General features: G+C 34.1%; 1 long non-coding RNA gene across 1 annotated transcript; it reads left to right on the top strand.

The window, feature by feature from the left end:
- The first annotated feature begins 10755 nt into the window (after positions 1–10755).
- Positions 10756–21069, top strand: LOC139514796 (uncharacterized). The gene is made up of 3 exons (XR_011662705.1): positions 10756–11018; positions 12156–12263; positions 20911–21069. It is a non-coding gene; the product is annotated as an uncharacterized lncRNA (long non-coding RNA).
- Positions 21070–21611: the final 542 nt, after the last annotated feature.

Raw genomic sequence — 21611 nt, 5'->3', positions numbered from 1 at the left:
TATTATTTTAATACTACATGTATAAAGTGTGTCCATACATGTTGTAAGCCAGAGTTGTCAGTACTGAACTTAAGGCCGTACTTTAACCTATAATGGTTTACTTTTTAAATTGTTATTTGTATGGAGAGTTGTCTCATTGGCACTCACACCACATCTTCCTATATCTATTAAGTCTGAGAGTTGTAAATTTGAAATTGTTTGCAATAGGACCTAAAAAAAAAAAAAAAAATGTACATTTGTTCATGTACCTCAGCTTCTAACATAACATTCAGGGGATATGATATTCATGTAGATATTGATAGTGATAATACTTCAAAAGAAATGCATACTTTCAACACCACATGACATGTTTACTATTACATTTGTAATCTTATTGGGACAATTCACAACTTCTAATTGGAGATTGAGATAATAATATTTCCCCCTCTTTTCTTTTACCATGGAAGTTACATGTACATGCATGTATATCAGTATATTGGTATTATAGAACTTGTTTGCTTTTTTGCATTTTCATAAAACATGTGTTATCATGGTTATGGTCATGGCATAAGGGAAAAAATTCTCAGAAAATAAATGCCTGTGATTAAAAAAAATATTTTGAAACTTGCATTTCTAGAACTAAGTGAAATTAAATTGATATGAATACTGTGTATATTATAATTTATTCATGACAAAAATGATAAAAAAAAAACCTTTATAAACATAACAAATGGTTCTAACATCCAAATTCCACTAATTATATTTAACTTTTGATTTTGTAATCAAACTTGATTATAGACCCATAGTTATCTTTTTGTTTCAAGTTTGTTTTTTATTGTGAAGGAGTCATATTTTAATGCAGCTATAAGGTTTATGATAAAAAATGCAAAACATCCATACTAAGAAATGAAGAATCAAAAGAAATGACTAAGTAAAAATACTGGATGTTGATAACAAATCAAGATTTTTACAACTATTTACAAGTCAGTGTTTTAATGGTTTTAAAATAAAAACAAAATCATAGTTCACTATCTGGATTTATAGGGTTTTATTTACAATGATTTATGTTCTCTACAAGTATGTTTGTATTGAAATTTGTGAGAAACCACACACCAGGACCTACTGCTTTTCATAGTTGTTGAGGTTGAAGATTATTTTATCTAGCCATCTAGTTGACAAACAATCAGTAATTAAAAAGCTTTAAAGAAGTCCCACTGTGAACACATGGCCATTTCTGTGGACTTTAATTATATCATAATATACTACATGCAAATACTTGAACCACATGTTATAAGACAAAGGAGATAAATACTAGGAACTATGTATCCATAATCCCTTGCTCTGCAAAAATAAATATTTAGTCTCAGTTTTAAAATTAGAAAAGTTTATTTTTTTATTATTTAAATTGTTATTTTTTCCGTTTATTTATCAATCATTATAATACATTGACTCTATTTGTCTAAGTGGATTAATATGATTACATCTATTATATGAATATGTTTTGAATATATATACATAATGTATCATCTTTCAGTTCCATAACTTATCTTAACTTTAAAAATGTTAAACATGTATACATTTAAAAAATCAAATGTCATTCATATTATACAAATTTAGAGTTTAACAATTGTTTAAAAGTTTTGTAATTTTCTTTAATTTCATGATGTTTTAGGAAATTATAACATGTAAAGAAATACAGGAATTTGAAAACAATAAGAAATTATATAAATCGTTCCCCAAAGAAGGATTGTTAGATGTCTAGATTTGGCCACTTTAGTTGCAGGCGACAAATAGAAAATTGTAAAACTGCATGTACAGGAAATTATATGAGATTAGAGACACATTTATTTTGTAATGTATTGTGAACTAATTTATAATTTTTTTAAAAACCATTTGTATTTGGAGAAAACATTTTCAAATTGTGACTGTGGTATGAGAACATTAAAGGAGTAGGTCCGGTAAGGGCCGATTTTGGCCCCAAATTTCAGTTTCATCTAACGAGATATTTAGGACACTTTTTAAACACTTAAGTGTATATTTCAATTGATTCGATTAGTTTATGTAAAAGATTTAAATGATCAGTCATTAAAAACGCTCCGATTGAAGCTTAAATATGAACAAGAGGCTGTCACAACGACAGCAAACCGGATTTATTAATATTTATTTGTGTCCTGGCAATATCACAAGAACCATTACTGATGAATGGTGAAAGTGAAAATTGTCAACATCAAATTTGACCTCCATTTTGTCATCAGTATCAACATATAAAAATTTGAAAAGCTTAGATTGAATGGTTCATGAGTAAATGCAACAACGTGAATGGAAACGCCATTTTACAATCTTTCAAGAACCATAACTCCTGAACGGTAAAAGTCAAAATCATCATTACTGAACTTGACCTCTATTTTGCCATCAGTAACAACATATAAAAATTTCAAAAGCTTTGGTTGAATGGTTCATGAGAAAATGCACGGACACGACTGGAAACACCATTTTTCAATCTTTCAAGAACCATAACTCCTGAACGGTAAAAGTCAAAATCGTCTTTATTGAACTTGACCTCTATTTTGTCATCAGTAACAACATATTAAAATTTGGGAAGCTTTGGTAGAACAGTTCATGCGTAAATGCAGGGACACGACTGGAAACTCCATTTTTCAATCTTTCAAGAACCATAACTCCTGAACGGTAAAAGTCAAAATCCTTATTATTAAACTTGACCTCCATTTTGTCATCAGTAACAACATATAAAAATTTCAAAAGCTTTGGTTGAATGGTTCATGAGAAAATGCATGGACACGACTGGAAACACCATTTTTCAATCTTTCAAGAACCATAACTCCTGAACAGTAAAAGTCAAAATCGCCATTATTGAACATGACCTCTATTTTGTCATAAGTAACAACATATTAAAATTTGGGAAACTTTGGTAGAACAGTTCATGCGTAAATGCACGGACACAACTGGAAACTCCATTTTTCAATCTTTTAAGAACCATAACTCCTGAACGGTAAAAGTCAAAATCGTCATTATTAAACATGACCTCCATTTTGTCATCAGTAACAACATATTAAAATTTGGGAAGCTTTAGTAGAACAGTTCATGCGTAAATGCACGGACACGACTGGAAACTTCATTTTTCAATCTTTCAAGAACCATAACTCCTGAACGGTAAAAGTCAAAATCGCCATTATTGAACTTGACCTTCATTTAGTTGTCAGTAACAACATATTAAAATTTTAAAAGCTTTGATTGAACGGTTCATGAGTTAATGCACGGACAACATTTGATTGCCGCCCGCCCGCCCGCCCGCCCGCCGTACATCCCCAAATCAATAACCGACATTTTTGTCACAAAAATCCGGTTAAAAATCTAACAAATATGCCAAAAAACGTCACTTTTAAGATGGTTTTCGTCAAAAATGAAAGTGGCCGCATCCGTGTTCATCCTCAACCTTTATATATCATGTATATGTTATGTATTATCATCAAATACAACTTACATTTTAATATTATGAATGAACACGAATGCGGCCACTTTACAATACGCACATTTAAAATTCAGTTCAAGAGAAGTCCGAGTCTGATGTCAGAAGATATTACCAAAGAAAATATTTAATCTCCTGAATAAATGTCTCAGAATATTCACATGACATTCATATTTACCAAGCCAAAATATGAAGAAACTCGCCCCTTTACCCTCGTTACCCGTAATGCTGTATACATAACTTCTCTTCATTAGAGGCTGCATTATCTAAGCTTTAGACGGAAACTGTCTAAAATTTAACTAAAATGCTATAATTGTGAAGATTTCAGTAATTTAGCATGACTTTATGATGCTAGTACACGATATATGTACATTGTATTGTCAAAAACAGCACATATTTATGTAGCAGAAGCATTCTACTTTCCAAAAAATAGCTAAAAGATTACATTTGCTCAATTTTGCAAAGCTGCTTAATTTTGGAGCCAAAAAGGGGTCTTACTGAACCTACATGTACTCCTTTGATAACTTCTCAAATTTCATTCCAGTATACAATTTTTTTTTGTAGAAAATCAGTCATTTCTTATTCAAATTTATATTGAAGATTTTATAATATAAATATAAAGATAACATACATACTAAACAAAAATTTTGTTTTACAAAAAAAAGGGGGGGATGTCTGGAGCTTATAAAATTCAAAACTCAGAAGATTTTGCCACTAGCTGATTTTGATAACCAATATAACAATCTATTTATGTTGAACCATGGAAGTATTATATTGACAGGAACTACAACGATTTGTTAGCACTTATTTATAACCCGGGGAGCTCTGTAGAAAAGATATGGAAACTGACTAATTAGTATGTTATCGTTAATAGCCCTTTGTGACCATGTGCGATGCCGCCGTCCTAAATTGACCAGACATACTTCTTATCATCACGTGGTTTTTATTGCGAAAGGTTATCTCTAATACCTGTCGGAAAACCCCTTTGTTTATTTCAATCTCGTCTGTGGTCTTTCAGAATTATTCAATTTTTCAAAACAAATCGACTGATGTACAAAACAAGAAAATCGGACGAGAACTTTGAATACTACAACGTTTTGAAGTGGTGAGTGACAATATTTCATTAGTTTGTGGGTTAAGTTTAAATCGTAATTAAGGTGTGTTCCGGTTACCGCCGGTTAAAAATAAATATATTTGATAAAAATAATTACTGTGAAGTTTCGAGTAGTCTATATAGTTAAGGTACTGGATAACCCTGGAAAGTAGAAATTTCCAGTTTAAAATACGAAAATTAATCGAACAAGTACCAACATCAACAAAATACAGAAGAAGAAAACAGAGATCTCACTTCGTTGTGTAGCTATTTATATAATGTTGGTTAATATCTTTTTAATTGTGAATATAAAAACTTCATGTCTACCCGCAATTGAAAGACCTTTCCGATCATATAAAGCCATGGTCAGTATTTTATCATTTGAACATGTATGACTATGCCAATATATATACTAGCCAAGATTTAAAAAAAGTCTTTATGACCCGAGTATTGTTTTCTCACAAGGACAAATCTTAAAGTTATCAACTTCTACTGTAAATCTTATACTTTATATATGCACTTAAAAAACAAGGTTTAATGTCTATTTCAAAAACGTAAACTGAAACTGTTTTACAGTGCACTTAACATATACATGTCCATGAAATCAGAAATCAGTGATGTATATTTGGCAGTCAGGATATTTCATATATCAGTGGCGGATGCAGGAATTTTCGAAAGGGGGGGTGCTAGCCCAGGGCAAAGGGGGGGTGCAAAACATATGTCCCGATTCAAATGCATTGATCTGCCAAAATAAAGGGGGGTGCGCACCCCCGGAACCCCCCTCTGGATCCGCCACTGTATATAATAATATACGTAAAGCCTTATTTAACATGGTGTTAAACCAGCCCTGGATTTGGAGTACATTTGTAAGTCTTATAATTGCTCTATAATAAAATTGTCTTTTTTTAAATCTTGATTAAATCGGCTCAATTTTCAATATGTACAGTCCCGAAATATGAATGAAATACATGCCACTGGACGTAAGACAAACAACTTTCAATCACAACTTATGATGTGCTTTTTCTACCCTTCAACCCTTTAAAACAAATCCAAAATAGTCTTTTTTTGTCAACAGATATGGTAAAAAATGGACCCAGACTATAACTGTCGTTTATGTGGAACTACAGAAAAGAGAACTGCTCACCACCTATAATACGAAAAATCAAAATATGCTAGAGACATTAAACTCTCACTAAACATTGATATTCAAAATGATCCAAGTGATTTTCCAAAATTTATTTGTATTAGTTGTCAATCTAAGTTGTATATATGTTGAATCATTGCAAACTAGATTTCGCAAAAAGACTTGTTTTTGACATTAGTGCCCTTGAATCTTTCTCTTTTGTTCCATCGCGCTTTAGCGTGCTGTACCATCGTACTTTAGGGAACAAACAAACATTGCACTTTAGCGTGAGACACCGTCATACTTTAGCGTAGACCATTGCACTTTAGCGTGACCATCGCACTTTAGAGTACCATCGCACTTTAGAGTCCTACATGTATAAACAAGAAGATGTGGTAAGAATACCAATGAGACATCTCTCAACCCAAATCACAGCGCATAAAAAGTTAACAGGTATAGGTCAAAAACATGGAGCCTTGGCTCACACCAAGCAACAAGTTATAATGGGCCCCAAAAATAACAGAAAACCAACTGTGGAATCTATATGAAAAAAAAAGAAACCAGAAACATGAACAAGTTACTACACCAACAAATGACAACCACTGAACAATGTCAATGGCATCTGATTTAGAAAAGGTGCATAAAAAAATGTAGTGTTTTAAACATTACAACAGGAGCCAACCTTCACCCTTACCAGAGACCGTAATGTATCATAACAATATAAAAAGACCCAAGATAAATTATCCATTGAATGATTGTACATTTGAAATGGATGAACTTGATCACAAAGACATTTAAACAAAAACAAGTAAGCATACAGCTGCCATACACTGAATGAATGCCAGTTTGATCTAATCATCTACATGTATGACACACAAAAAACAATATTAAAACTTATATGTTTCATGAAAATTGTTTATCTGGAATTTTTCTGTTGGAAATTAAATTTGTCTGGAAATATTTATTTCCACAGGATATTTTCTTGGAATTTTTAGTATTATTCTCATTTTTTTCCTGGAATATTTTTTAGAATTTTTGAAATAATCTGGAAATTATTGACAACTTACAGAATATTTTCTTGAAAATCTGAGATTTTAACAGATTTTTTTTCTGGAAATCCTTAACCTTCTATAGGGGGGTTAGTCCAAATAATTATGACGTCTTGAAAGGCTATTATAATTTTTTTCTTTGACGCCTTACATTAACGTCGTCGATGTAAGGCGTCAAAGAAAAAAATTATAATAGCCTTTTAAGACGTCATAATTATTTGGACTATAGGGGGGTATGGATTATTTCTGGAATAGCCCAATACGAGGGGGAGGACAGGGGGGTACCCTTCTCCCTTCTCCCACCCATCTTCTCCTTTCTCCTACCCCTGTTCTCCTTTCTCCCATTAGAATAAAACATCTCCTTTTGAGATATTTTTTCTTGAAATATAAGAAAAAATTTTAAAAGGAGATATTTTATTTTTTCTCCTTTCTCCCAGCCTTCCTCTCCTTTCTCCTACCCCCTTTCTCCTTTCTCCCACCCCCTTTCTCCTTTCTCCTACCCCCTTTCTCCCCGTCTCCCTTACGCCTGTCCTCCCCCTCCAATACGGCAATAGTGAATAATCAACAATAAGGGATTCTACACTTCAAGAGGATTTTCCAACTGAAGTGGTTCATCTGGTAAAGGTGGAAAATACGGGGGGGAGGGGTCCGCCACTGTCTCACCATTCCTCCATAATTATTTTTATGGTTGTGTTTCCTATTCTTATCGTTGCGTTTTGTTGTTAGCGCCTTATGACAAATCCATTAAATATGTGCATGATGTGTACACTGGTTTTGCTGACGTATCTATTATACAATAAACTGCATATCGGAATCGGTTTTTGAGATCCGGATTGGACACGACTGGTGTGCGACTAAACCCGAGACTCGCCGAGCGTTTTACACTCCTACCTAGGAGTCTACTCCCGTATTCGGAAGAAGAAATATTTAAAATTTAACTGTCGAGAGTGGATAAATATCGTATTACACGAGATTTGGTGGTGGAATCTGTTTATCTAATGATTTTCTAACAATACGCAGGCAAACTTATTCCTTCTTTGCGACTGATCTGCAAAAAGATGTGTTCTTTCTATGTGATGTCATCAGGCATGGTCGCCTTTTTTTCATGCCGTCACAATAGGAAATTCGGAGGAAAACAAGAAAATTCGACGTCATAATCGGATTTTAACCAATGAAGAACTGAGATCAAACGAAGCACACGTGGATTTTTTTTATACAATGGGTGCACTAGAAAGGGATAAATTGACTAAAAATTAGAGAAAAATATTTATAAAACTTCTGAGTAGTTGCTATTGTAGAGGGGGAGGACAGGGGGTACCCTTCTCCCTTCTTCCACCCCTCTTCTCCTTTCTCCTACCCCTCTTCTCCTTATTTTTTTTTTAATTTACCGGAAAAAAGAGAGATATTTTATTTTGTCATATTTTATTTTTTTGTCCAACTTTTTCTCCTTTCTCCCAGCCTTCCTCTCCTTTCTCCTACCCATTTCTCCTTTCTCCCACCCCCTTTCTCCTTTCTCCTACCCCCTTTCTCCTTGTCTCCCTTACCCCTGTCCTCCCCCTCATTGTACGTATTTTAAAAAATAACGATTTTTTAAAATAAAAAACAAATAAAATAATTGTTGAAACTTCATTTAAAAAAAACGGCTATTTTTAGGTTGTCCCGCGTAACATATTTCAGTTATTGTAACCACTAAACTATGATTTTCGTCAAAACTATTTAATATTTTGAAAAACGTGTTTTTCCATTATTAAACAGAATAGTTCCTCCATTCCTTTATGCATTTTTATGACGTTATGATGACGTCATAGAAAAAAAAACGCGTTCAATACTAAAAGGGCAAATCTGTCCCGCGGGAAAAAAAATTGGGATTCCAGATTTGAGAATCAAAAAATATTTATCTAAAATGAAAAAAGTGTAGTATTTGTATTTACTACATCAATGTTAATTTGCTTAATTTTATGAATTTAAAGACAAATATCCTGAAACATGATATATGGTAATTTATGAGCGATTTTTCAAAGGCTTACAAGTTTGTCGCACCGCCATTTTTTAACTTAAAAACGAACTCAACTCAAATTTACGTCCATTGTTTGCTTATCACTGCTCTTATAATGGTAGAATTTATGATTTTTTAAAATGTTATTTTTCTTAAATTTTCAAAAAACTGAAATACATCAATTTTCGATAAGTAGTTAAAAAGCACCGTCGATTTTGCCGAGTCTTACAAGAATGTCGCACTTGCTTAAAAACAACGTTTCAGTCGAATTTTCGGTTTGAACGTTACGAAATATTCGCGACGTTGTGTTACGCTTACATGTACGAACATATCGCGCGTAACGCCTTAGACATATCCTATCATATATTTTTTTCACTATGTCTGACGGTATTTTGTACAGAATATTCTACAATCAGACAAAACTATATAAAACATAATTAAAAATTTTAAGATGTGCAAATCACAATGACATTGGTGTCCTGTATACTGACAGTGTAGTATATTCTTCAGGATGACAGTGTTCAATGATTTAATTGTTTGCATCTTTTTGTTGACGGTTTACCGTAGCGGTTGTTCAGGTGCAGAATGGTCGTTCGTTTAGATTAGTTGCCCTTGGAAAAACGCGTACACAATATTTTCCCAAAAGGTGTAAAGCAATTTTCAAAAACATTTTTTAATGTGTGGCAACATGTCAACATGTCATATTTGCTGTATTTGAAGATGTTTTTGATAATCAAATATCAAATGTGTATTTATTTGCCCTTGTGAAAAAATAAATTTACCAATATCTGTCTAATAGACCACAATAGATAAAAATATAGCTTGACTGTACACTAGACAGGTCTGTGCCGATGATTTGCCATTAATTTTGAATATAGTGTACGGAAGTCATCGGGGTCGTTTGACCTCCAAAAAAATAGAAACACAAAATTAATATGCTACTACGTTACACAAATCCCTGAGTGTAAATCTGATGTCAATTTATATTTCCCAATAGATGTACATGTATATGTATTAAACGAGTACCAAGGTCCTAGCTGTAATATATACCAAATGAATGTGGTCTATGGTCCAATATCCAAAATCTAAATACAAGGTTAGATTCAGCATATCATAGAACCCCAAGAATTCAATTTTTGATGAAATCAAATAATGTCAATTTTAGACCTTTTAGACCTCAATGTGGACCAATTTGATAACCAGGACCAAATATTAAAAATCTAAATACATGATTAGATTCAGCATATTGAAGAACCCCATATATTCAATTTTTGTTAAAATCAAATAAAGTTAAATTTTGGACCCCGATTTGGACCATCTTGAAAACTGGGCCCATAATCAAAAATCAAAGTACATGTTTAGATTCAGCATATCAAAGAACCCCAAGAATGCAATTTTTGTAAAAATCAAACTAAGTTTAATTTTGGACCCTTTGGACCTTAATGTAGACCGATTTGAAAGTTCGAGGCAATTTGGACTGCAAATGGAAAATGAAGGTTAATTGGATATGGACCCTTCAAAGAGCTGTTACAATGGTTCTTATCTTGCAGTGACCGTAGCACTCTCTACACGAGGCATCGATTTACAGTATGTATGAAAATTTAATTGGTCTATACTTTAGGTTCAAATAATATGAACCTCATGAAGACAAAGCCTTCCAAACTATTTATGGCAATACATTAATTTATCATATCTGGGTATATGTAGGTAGAATAGTTTTGCACTTCCAGTCTTGAAGTAGTGTTGATGTGTATCTCAAGAAAACCAAGGCTGTCCAAAGTTGTGATGATAATACTTAGAATCCCAGTTGCTTACAAAGTATGTGTATATTTCGGTAGGCACTTAAAGTTAACCATCGAGAGACGTTAACCACCGAGAGTCGGTTTTAAGACCCGCCCAGTGCACCTAAGCACGCCTACTTTTGGAGCTCTTTAGTATGAAGATAAGAAAAATATACGAAATTACGGAACTGTATACCCTGTTTTATCCTTATTGTTGGTGTTTCTTGCGCATGCGCACAAAGCACGGTGATAGTTACGGTTACTGACTCAGGAACCTTGTATATTATATACGTTTAATAAACTGGATCCTTGTTGTGTTCAGTTATCGATACACTGCGATGGAATTACGGACCAGTTTAACATAAACATGGTAAATAGATAGACAGCTGATAATCATAATTGATTAAGAAATAACCTGGAAGAAGAAATGAGTTAACTATTGATTACAACAGAGACGAGAATGCTATCGTGTTTGTTCTGCTAAAAAAAGCAGGAACATTGGAGTTTAAGGTTAGATTTTAAATATTTATTGTCTCCAAACTGATTAAATTTGATATAGTAACAACCCCCCCCCCCCCCCTTTTTTTTTTTTAAATAACTCGAGAACCACACATCTCGCTCGCTTAACAAAATAACAATAAGAAATAATTATTGTTAGTTTCAAGAATAATTAATCGTCAAAACTTATCCCCTCCCCGACATCAAAGGAAGTTAAATGTATTATCCCAAAATTAGACCAAATTTTTATGATATATTTAGGACGTCTTGACAGGCTATTATTTTATTTTGTTTTGTTGGTTTTTTTTTTGCTTTGACGTCTTCCTCCTGTATGAAAAAAAACATAATAGACCCCCCCCCCCCCCCCCCTTTTTCCCCATAATATAGCTTTTTAATAAGTCATAATTATTTGGACTACCCCTGAATATATTTCAGACAGACTCTTCTCTAAAAAAATGTAAACATGATTTGAGAGAAATCTTTGGAATAGTTTTTTAAATGATTTAATTATTATGTCATGTATATAATTGACATTAACATAGTTATAAACTGAGACTACTAGTATAACACATAGTGTTATAGTAGTCTCAGCTATAAACTTTCCATTGTATTGACCAATATGACTAACTCATATGCTCTTTTCCATAAATGTCACAATATCAATATATTACAGTAAAACTGATAGTTTGATGACATTGTTTAAGACTATTGACCTCAGGTCAGCCTAAACTGAGTTTAAAACTGTAATTTATTCATTAAAACAGTTCAAGACATGTACCTTCTGAAATGTGATTGCATCAAAATTAAACCTAAGGCATAACATACTTAGTGTGCAGGAAGTGCCACCAAATAAATACTGATTTGTAAAATTAGATGATGATATTTGTGAAGTCAAAGATATTATAGCTAGTTATAACTGGTTTTAGATATAAATCTGAGTAAAAGGTTGATTTATATGTGCTCTTTCATGTTTAGATTATAATTTAAATTTAATCTTTTGAAGTTTTTTTTATAATATTAAGACATTAAAATCACAATTATTTATTTATACACAAAAAAAATAATTTTTGTCCTTTTTTAGTTGAATGACTGTACACAAACATTTTACACACATAATTTTAATAATTCTGTAATGTTTTTTTTCTATAGCCCCAGAATGTGACAAAAGACTTATTAATCCTCATTTACAAAAAATAGAAATAGTTCAGCTACCATAACACTGCTATGACAAAAATTTTGCAGTTTCCAGAATTTGAGGTAGAGTATAGTTAGGAATAGTTTGATTATGCAGATGCTTAGTTTGCCATAAACAATTATGCCCTTGATACAAAAGCAGAGGAAACAAAAAACTATGAAAATAGTTGAAAAAAGTAATCATTATTACCTAGTCATATACTGTAAATAGAAAAAGAGAAAAGCACTGGTTATGATTTGGTATTTTTAATAGCATTATCATTTGTCCATAACTTGGAATATATACTGGATTGAGCTTGACATTCATTTAATATCATTGACACATGGTTGCAAGAAATGAAAGATGGTAACTTAAACCTAGCAATTTTATTAAGATTTAAAAAAAAGCTTTTGATTTGGTAGAATATGACTTTCTTTGTTTAAAGCTCGACATGTATGGATTTAGTGAGACTACTGTTAGTTTTTTTAAGTCGTACCTGAATAACAAAAGGTATACATTTGTAATAACAACATGTAAAATTTGGTGTTCCCCAATGTTCTATACTTTGTCCTCTATTGTTTGTGCTATTTATAAATGACCTTCCCTTATGCATTAAAAATTGTGAAACAGACCTATATCGTTGTATATGCTGATGACACCACTATTCATAAATCAGGGGGAAACATCTAGAAAATATAAATGATGATGTTCAAGAAGATTTATACAGGGTTGAAGAGTGGTGTAAAATGAATAACATGTTCATAGATGCAAATGAAACAAAATGTTTGATTACTGGAACAAAGCAGAAACTATTCAGACTTTTCAACCAAACTTGATAATAAATTAAAGTATTACAAAATTCTTCATGTGAAAAAATATTAGTTTCAAAATTGACAGCCCACTAAGTAACTGGAGAAATCAAATTGACCAAGGTTGTGCTAATATATCATCCAGAATATACCATCTTTCTTAAATACATTTTTTTTTATATAACTGCAAGAAAACATAATACAATGGGTGTTCTGCCCCTAATTGACTACTGTTGTATTATTTGGGATGAATGTAAAAATTGAGGGATAACAAGAATTTTAAAAATCCAAAAAAAGGGCAGCATGATAAATTCTAGATGCAGATCCGTTATCCCTCTTGGTATATAGGAGCACTATATTCTATGTTAACCTCCGCCAGTAGGTATAAACAAATACTGTTGATAGACGGTATATAGGAGCACTATATTCCATGTTAACCACCGACGGTAGGTATAGACAAATACTGGTGATAGACGGTATATACAGTTGTAGGAGCACTAAATTGTATGTTAACCACCGACGGTAGGTATAGACAAATACTGTTGATAGACGGTATATAGGAGCACTATATTGTATGTTAACTACCGACGGTAGGTATAGACAAATACTGTTGATAGACGGTATATAGGAGCACTATATTGTATGTTAACTACCGACACTAGGTATATAGACAAATACTGTTGATAGACGGTATATGGGAGCACTATATTGTATGTTAACCACCGACGGTAGGTATAGACAAATACTGTTGATAAATGGTATATAGGAGCACTATATTGTATGTTAGCTACCAACGGTAGGTATAGACAAATACTGTTGATAGACAGTATATAGGAGCACTATATTATATGGTAACTACCGACAGCAGGTATAGACACATACTGTTGATACACGGTATATAGGAGCACTATATTGTATGTTAACTACCGACGGTAGGTATAGACAAATACTGTTGATAGACGGTATATTGGAGCACTATATTGTATGTTAACCACCGACGGTAGGTATAGACATATACTGTTGATAGATGGTATATAGGAGCACTATATTGTATGTTAACTACCGACAGTAGGCCTAGACAAATACTGTTGATAGACGATATATGGGAGCACTATATTGTATGTTAACCACCGACGGTAGGTATAGACAAATTATGTTGATACACGGTATATAGGAGCACTATATTGTATGTTAACTACCGACGGTAGGTATAGACAAATACTGTTGATAGACGGTATATAGGTGCACTGTATTGCATGTTAACCACCGACGGTTGGTATAGAAACAGGTTAGAAACATAGTGTTGATAGACGGTATATAGGAGCACTATATTGCATGTTAACCACCGATAGTAGGTTTAGAAAAATACTGATAATAGACGGTATATAGGTGCACTGTATTATATATTAACCACCGACGGTAGGTAGAGGAAAATAGTATTGATAGACGGTTAATAGGAGTACTGTAATGCTAGTTAACCACCGATGGTAGGTATAGACAGGTACTGTTGATAGACGGTATATAGGAGCACTATATTGTATGTTAACCACCGACGGTAGGTATAGACAAATACTGGTGATAGACGGTATATAGGAGCAACTACCGACAGTAGGTATAGACAGATACTGTTGATAGACGGTATCAAAAAGCACTATATTGTATGTGAACCAGCGACGGTAGGTATAGACAAATACTGTTGATAAACGGTATATGGGAGCACTATATTGTATGTTAACTACCGACAGTAGGTATAGACAAATACTGTTGATATACGGTATATAGGAGCACTATATCTTATGTTAACCACCGACGGTAGGTATAGACAAATACTGGTGATAGACGGTATGTAGGAGCCACTACCGACAGTAGGTATAGACAAATACTGTTGATAGACAGTATCAAAGAGCACTATATTGTATGTTAACCAGCGACGGTAGGTATAGACAAATACTGTTGATAAACGGTATATGGGAGCACTATATTGTATGTTAACTACCGACAGTAGGTATAGACAAATACTGTTGATAGACGGTATATAGGAGCACTATATTGTATGTTAACCACCGACGGTAGGTATAGACAAATACTGTTGATAGATGGTATATAGGAGCACTATATTGTATGTTAACTACCGACGGTAGGTATAGACAAATACTGTTGATAGACAGTATATAGGAGCACTATATTGTATGTTAACTACCGACAGTAGGTATAGACAAATACTGTTGATAGACGGTTTATTGGAGCACTATATTGTATGTTAACCACCGACGGTAGGTATAGACAAATACTGTTGATAGACGGTATATAGGAGCACTTTATTGCATGTTAACCACCGACGGTAGGTATAGACAAATACTGTTGATGGACGGTGCAAAGGAGTACTATATCGTATGTTAACCACTGACGGTAGGTATAGACAAATACTGTTGATAGACGGTATATATGTAATAGCACTATATCGTATGTTAATCACCGACGGTAGGTATAGAGAAATACTGGCGATAGACGGTATATAGGAGCACTATATTGTATGTTAACTACCGACAGTAGGTATAGACAAATACTGTTGATAGACGGTATATAGGAGCACTATATTGTATGTTAACTACCGACGGTAGGTATAGACAAATACTGTTGATAGACGGTATATAGGAGCACTATATTGTATGTTAACCACCGACGGTAGGTATAGACAAATACTGGTGATAGACGGTATATAGGAGCAACTACCGACAGTAGGTATAGACAGATACTGTTGATAGACGGTATCAAAAAGCACTATATTGTATGTGAACCAGCGACGGTAGGTATAGACAAATACTGTTGATAAACGGTATATGGGAGCACTATATTGTATGTTAACTACCGACAGTAGGTATAGACAAATACTGTTGATAGACGGTATATAGGAGCACTATATCTTATGTTAACCACCGACGGTAGGTATAGACAAATACTGGTGATAGACGGTATGTAGGAGCCACTACCGACAGTAGGTATAGACAAATACTGTTGATAGGCAGTATCAAAGAGCACTATATTGTATGTTAACCAGCGACGGTAGGTATAGACAAATACTGTTGATAAACGGTGTATGGGAGCACTATATTGTATGTTAACTACCGACAGTAGGTATAGACAAATACTGTTGATAGACGGTATATAGGAGCACTATATTGTATGTTAACCACCGACGGTAGGTATAGACAAATACTGTTGATAGATGGTATATAGGAGCACTATATTGTATGTTAACTACCGACGGTAGGTATAGACAAATACTGTTGATAGACAGTATATAGGAGCACTATATTGTATGTTAACTACCGACAGTAGGTATAGACAAATACTGTTGATAGACGGTTTATGGGAGCACTATATTGTATGTTAACCACCGACGGTAGGTATAGACAAATACTGTTGATAGACGGTATATAGGAGCACTTTATTGCATGTTAACCACCGACGGTAGGTATAGACAAATACTGTTGATGGACGGTGCAAAGGAGTACTATATCGTATGTTAACCACTGACGGTAGGTATAGACAAATACTGTTGATAGACGGTATATATGTAATAGCACTATATCGTATGTTAATCACCGACGGTAGGTATAGAGAAATACTGGCGATAGACGGTATATAGGAGCACTATATTGTATGTTAACTACCGACAGTAGGTATAGACAAATACTGTTGATAGACGGTATATAGGAGCACTATATTGTATGTTAACTACCGACGGTAGGTATAGACAAATACTGTTGATAGACGGTATATAGGAGCACTATATTGTATGTTAACCACCGACGGTAGGTATAGACAAATACTGGTGATAGACGGTATATAGGAGCAACTACCGACAGTAGGTATAGACAGATACTGTTGATAGACGGTATCAAAAAGCACTATATTGTATGTGAACCAGCGACGGTAGGTATAGACAAATACTGTTGATAAACGGTATATGGGAGCACTATATTGTATGTTAACTACCGACAGTAGGTATAGACAAATACTGTTGATAGACGGTATATAGGAGCACTATATCTTATGTTAACCACCGACGGTAGGTATAGACAAATACTGGTGATAGACGGTATGTAGGAGCCACTACCGACAGTAGGTATAGACAAATACTGTTGATAGGCAGTATCAAAGAGCACTATATTGTATGTTAACCAGCGACGGTAGGTATAGACAAATACTGTTGATAAACGGTGTATGGGAGCACTATATTGTATGTTAACTACCGACAGTAGGTATAGACAAATACTGTTGATAGACGGTATATAGGAGCACTATATTGTATGTTAACCACCGACGGTAGGTATAGACAAATACTGTTGATAGATGGTATATAGGAGCACTATATTGTATGTTAACTACCGACGGTAGGTATAGACAAATACTGTTGATAGACAGTATATAGGAGCACTATATTGTATGTTAACTACCGACAGTAGGTATAGACAAATACTGTTGATAGACGGTTTATGGGAGCACTATATTGTATGTTAACCACCGACGGTAGGTATAGACAAATACTGTTGATAGACGGTATATAGGAGCACTTTATTGCATGTTAACCACCGACGGTAGGTATAGACAAATACTGTTGATAGACGGTATATAGGAGCACTTTATTGCATGTTAACCACCGACGGTAGGTATAGACAAATACTGTTGATGGACGGTGCAAAGGAGTACTATATCGTATGTTAACCACTGACGGTAGGTATAGACAAATACTGTTGATAGACGGTATATATGAGCACTATATTGTATGTTAACCACCGACGGTAGGTATAGACAAATACTGTTGATAGACGGTATATAGAAGCACTATATTGCATGTTAACCACCGACGGTAGGTATAGACAAATACTGTTGATGGACGGTGCAAAGGAGTACTATATCGTATGTTAACCACTGACGGTAGGTATAGACAAATACTGTTGATAGACGGTATATATGAGCACTATATTGTATGTTAACCACCGACGGTAGGTATAGACAAATACTGTTGATAGACGGTATATAGAAGCACTATATTGTATGTTAACTACCGACAGTAGGTATAGACAAATACTGTTGATAGACGGTATATGGAAGCATTATATTGTATGTTAACCACCGACGGTAGGTATAGACATATACTGTTGATAGATGGTATATAGGAGCACTATATTGTATGTTAACTACCGACAGTAGGTATAGACAAATACTGTTGATAGACGGTATATGGGAGCACTACATGTAGATTGTATGTTAACCACCGACGGTAGGTATAGACAAATACTGGTGATAGACGGTATATAGGAGCACTATATTGTATGTTAACCACTGACGGTAGGTATAGCCAAATACTGTTGATAGACGGTATATAGGAGCACTGTATCTTATGTTAACCACCGACGGTAGGTATAGACAAATACTGGTGATAGACGGTATATAGGAGCCACTACCGACAGTAGGTATAGACAAATACTGTTGATAGACGGTATCAAAGAGCACTATATTGTATGTTAACCAGCGACGGTAGGTATAGACAAATACTGTTGATAAACGGTATATAGGAGCACTATATTGTATGTTAACTACCGACAGTAGGTATAGACAAATACTGTTGATAGACGGTATATAGGAGCACTATATTGTATGTTAACCATCGACGGTAGGTATAGACAAATACTGTTGATAAATGGTATATAGGAGCACTATATTGTATGTTAGCTACCAACGGTAGGTATAGACAAATACTGTTGATAGACAGTATATAGGAGCACTATATTATATGTTAACTACCGACAGCAGGTATAGACACATACTGTTGATACACGGTATATAGGAGCACTATATTGTATGTTAACTACCGACGGTAGGTATAGACAAATACTGTTGATAGACGGTATATTGGAGCACTATATTGTATGTTAACCACCGACGGTAGGTATAGACATATACTGTTGATAGATGGTATATAGGAGCACTATATTGTATATTAACTACCGACAGTAGGTATAGACAAATACTGTTGATAGACGGTTTATGGGAGCACTATATTGTATGTTAACCACCGACGGTAGGTATAGACAAATTCTGTTGATACACGGTATATAGGAGCACTATATTGTATGTTAACTACCGACGGTAGGTATAGACAAATACTGTTGATAGACGGTATATAGATGCACTGTATTGCATGTTAACCACCGACGGTTGGTATAGAAACAGGTTAGAAACATAGTGTTGATAGACGGTATATAGGAGCACTATATTGCATGTTAACCACCGATGGTAGGTTTAGAAAAATACTGATAATAGACGGTATATAGGTGCACTGTATTATATGTTAACCACCGACGGTAGGTAGAGAAAAATAGTATTACTAGACGGTTAATAGGAGTACTGTAATGCTTGTTAACCACCGATGGTAGGTATAGACAGGTACTGTTGATATACGGTATATAGGAGTACTGTATGGCATGTTAACCACCAACGGTAGGTATAGACAAATACTGTTGATAGACAGTATATAGAAGGACTATATTGCATGTTAACCACCGACGGTAGGTATAGACAAATACTGTTGATAGACGGCATATAGGAGCACTATATTGTATGTTAACTACCAACAGTAGGTATAGACTAAAACTCTTGATAGACGGTATATAGGAACACTATATTGTATGTTAACCACCGACAGTAGGTATAGACAATTACTGTTGATAGACGGTATATAGGAGCACTATATTGTAGGTTAACTACCAACAGTAGGTAAAGACTAAAACTCTTGATAGACGGTATATGTAATAGCACTATATCGTATGTTAATCACCGACGGTAGGTATAGACAAATACTGGCGATGGACGGTATATAGGAGCACTATATTGTATGTTAACTACCGACAGTAGGCATAGACAAATACTGTTGATAGACGGTATATGGGAGCACTATATTGTATGTTAACTACCGACAGTAGGTATAGACAAATATTGTTGATAGACGGTATATAGGAGCACTATATATTATGTTAACCACCGACGGTAGGTATAGACAAATACTGGTGATAGACGGTATATAGGAGCCACTACCGACAGCAGGTATAGACAGATACTGTTGATAGACGGTATCAAAGAGCACTATATTGTATGTTAACCAGCGACGGTAGGTATAGACAAATACTGTTGATAAACGGTATATGGGAGCACTATATTGTATGTTAACTACCGACGGTAGGTATAGACAAATACTGTTGATAGACAGTATATAGGAGCACTATATTGTATGTTAACTACCGACAGTAGGTATAGACAAATACTGTTGATAGACGGTTTATTGGAGCACTATATTGTATGTTAACCACCGACGGTAGGTATAGACAAATACTGTTGATAGACGGTATATAGGAGCACTTTATTGCATGTTAACCACCGACGGTAGGTATAGACAAATACTGTTGATGGACGGTGCAAAGGAGTACTATATCGTATATTAACCACTGACGATAGGTATAGACAAATACTGTTGATAGACGGTGTATAGGAGGACTGTATTGTATGTTAACCACCGACGGTAGGTATAGACAAATACTGTTGATATACGGTATATAGGAGTATTGTATTTTATGTCAAACATCGACGATAGGTATGGACAAAATCCGACAAATACTGTATACAGACAGTGTATAGAAGTACTGTATTGTATGGTAAACACTGACGGTTGGTATGGACAATTTCTGTATCATGCATCAATTGTAAATAAAAGTATCATGTGAGTGACACAGGCTCATTGAAGCCTCTACTTTTGATATTATTAATGTGGAGATCTGGTCTAATTTATCATTTTCTCTATTACATGCATGATAACTGCAACAATTGAATTGAAATAAAAGTGATAATATTTCTGTTGTAGGTTATCAAGATTTAGTGTTTCCATACAAGTGACAAAGATTGAACAACAAAAACATCTCAAACTGTACAGGACAGAGTAGACTTTTTTCACTGTGCTTAGTTTTGTCTTTATGTCTAAATTATGATACCTTTGAAAAAACCAATAAAATATGGAATAACATTTATTTCTATCTTATAAAGTGGAGTGAAGAAATAAGGGGTCATTGAAAACATAAGAATATATTGCTATCATATATGCAGATCAGCAGCCCATACATTTGCTATAGCACATAAATATGGGACCAATAATTTCAAGTTGACTTTTAAAAAAGACCTTATTAATGTTATGCGAGATACCACCAAAGACCACTAGGTGTTGATCAAATGATATTGTAAATAAGAGGGTTGTCCAAAATATTTCCAACAGCTGTTTGATATACACTACCTTAATCAAACCACAATGGTAAAAAAACAGTTTTGGTCAGTCTTAAAAGAAGCAAATATAATTTAGAAAAAGTGCAAGCTGTTGATAAAAACTACAAATAACTACCAGTCCTAAATGTGGGTGGAGATTACCATTTAGCACAAATGAGTTTCTGGACTAAAGAAAGTAATTTCGGCACAAACCGATTATACCCTTTCAAAAACTATGTGTAGTCCCTTTTATAAAAGTGGCAGATTATCTTTCTATCTAGAGTATCTATGACAACTAACTTCTGCTCC

This window comes from Mytilus edulis, chromosome 3 (assembly GCF_963676685.1).
Source record: "Mytilus edulis chromosome 3, xbMytEdul2.2, whole genome shotgun sequence".
In the NCBI taxonomy this organism is placed as follows: domain Eukaryota; kingdom Metazoa; phylum Mollusca; class Bivalvia; order Mytilida; family Mytilidae; genus Mytilus; species Mytilus edulis.
The sequence above is the reverse complement of the archived record's forward strand: the minus strand, read 5'-3'. Positions and strand labels throughout refer to the sequence as shown.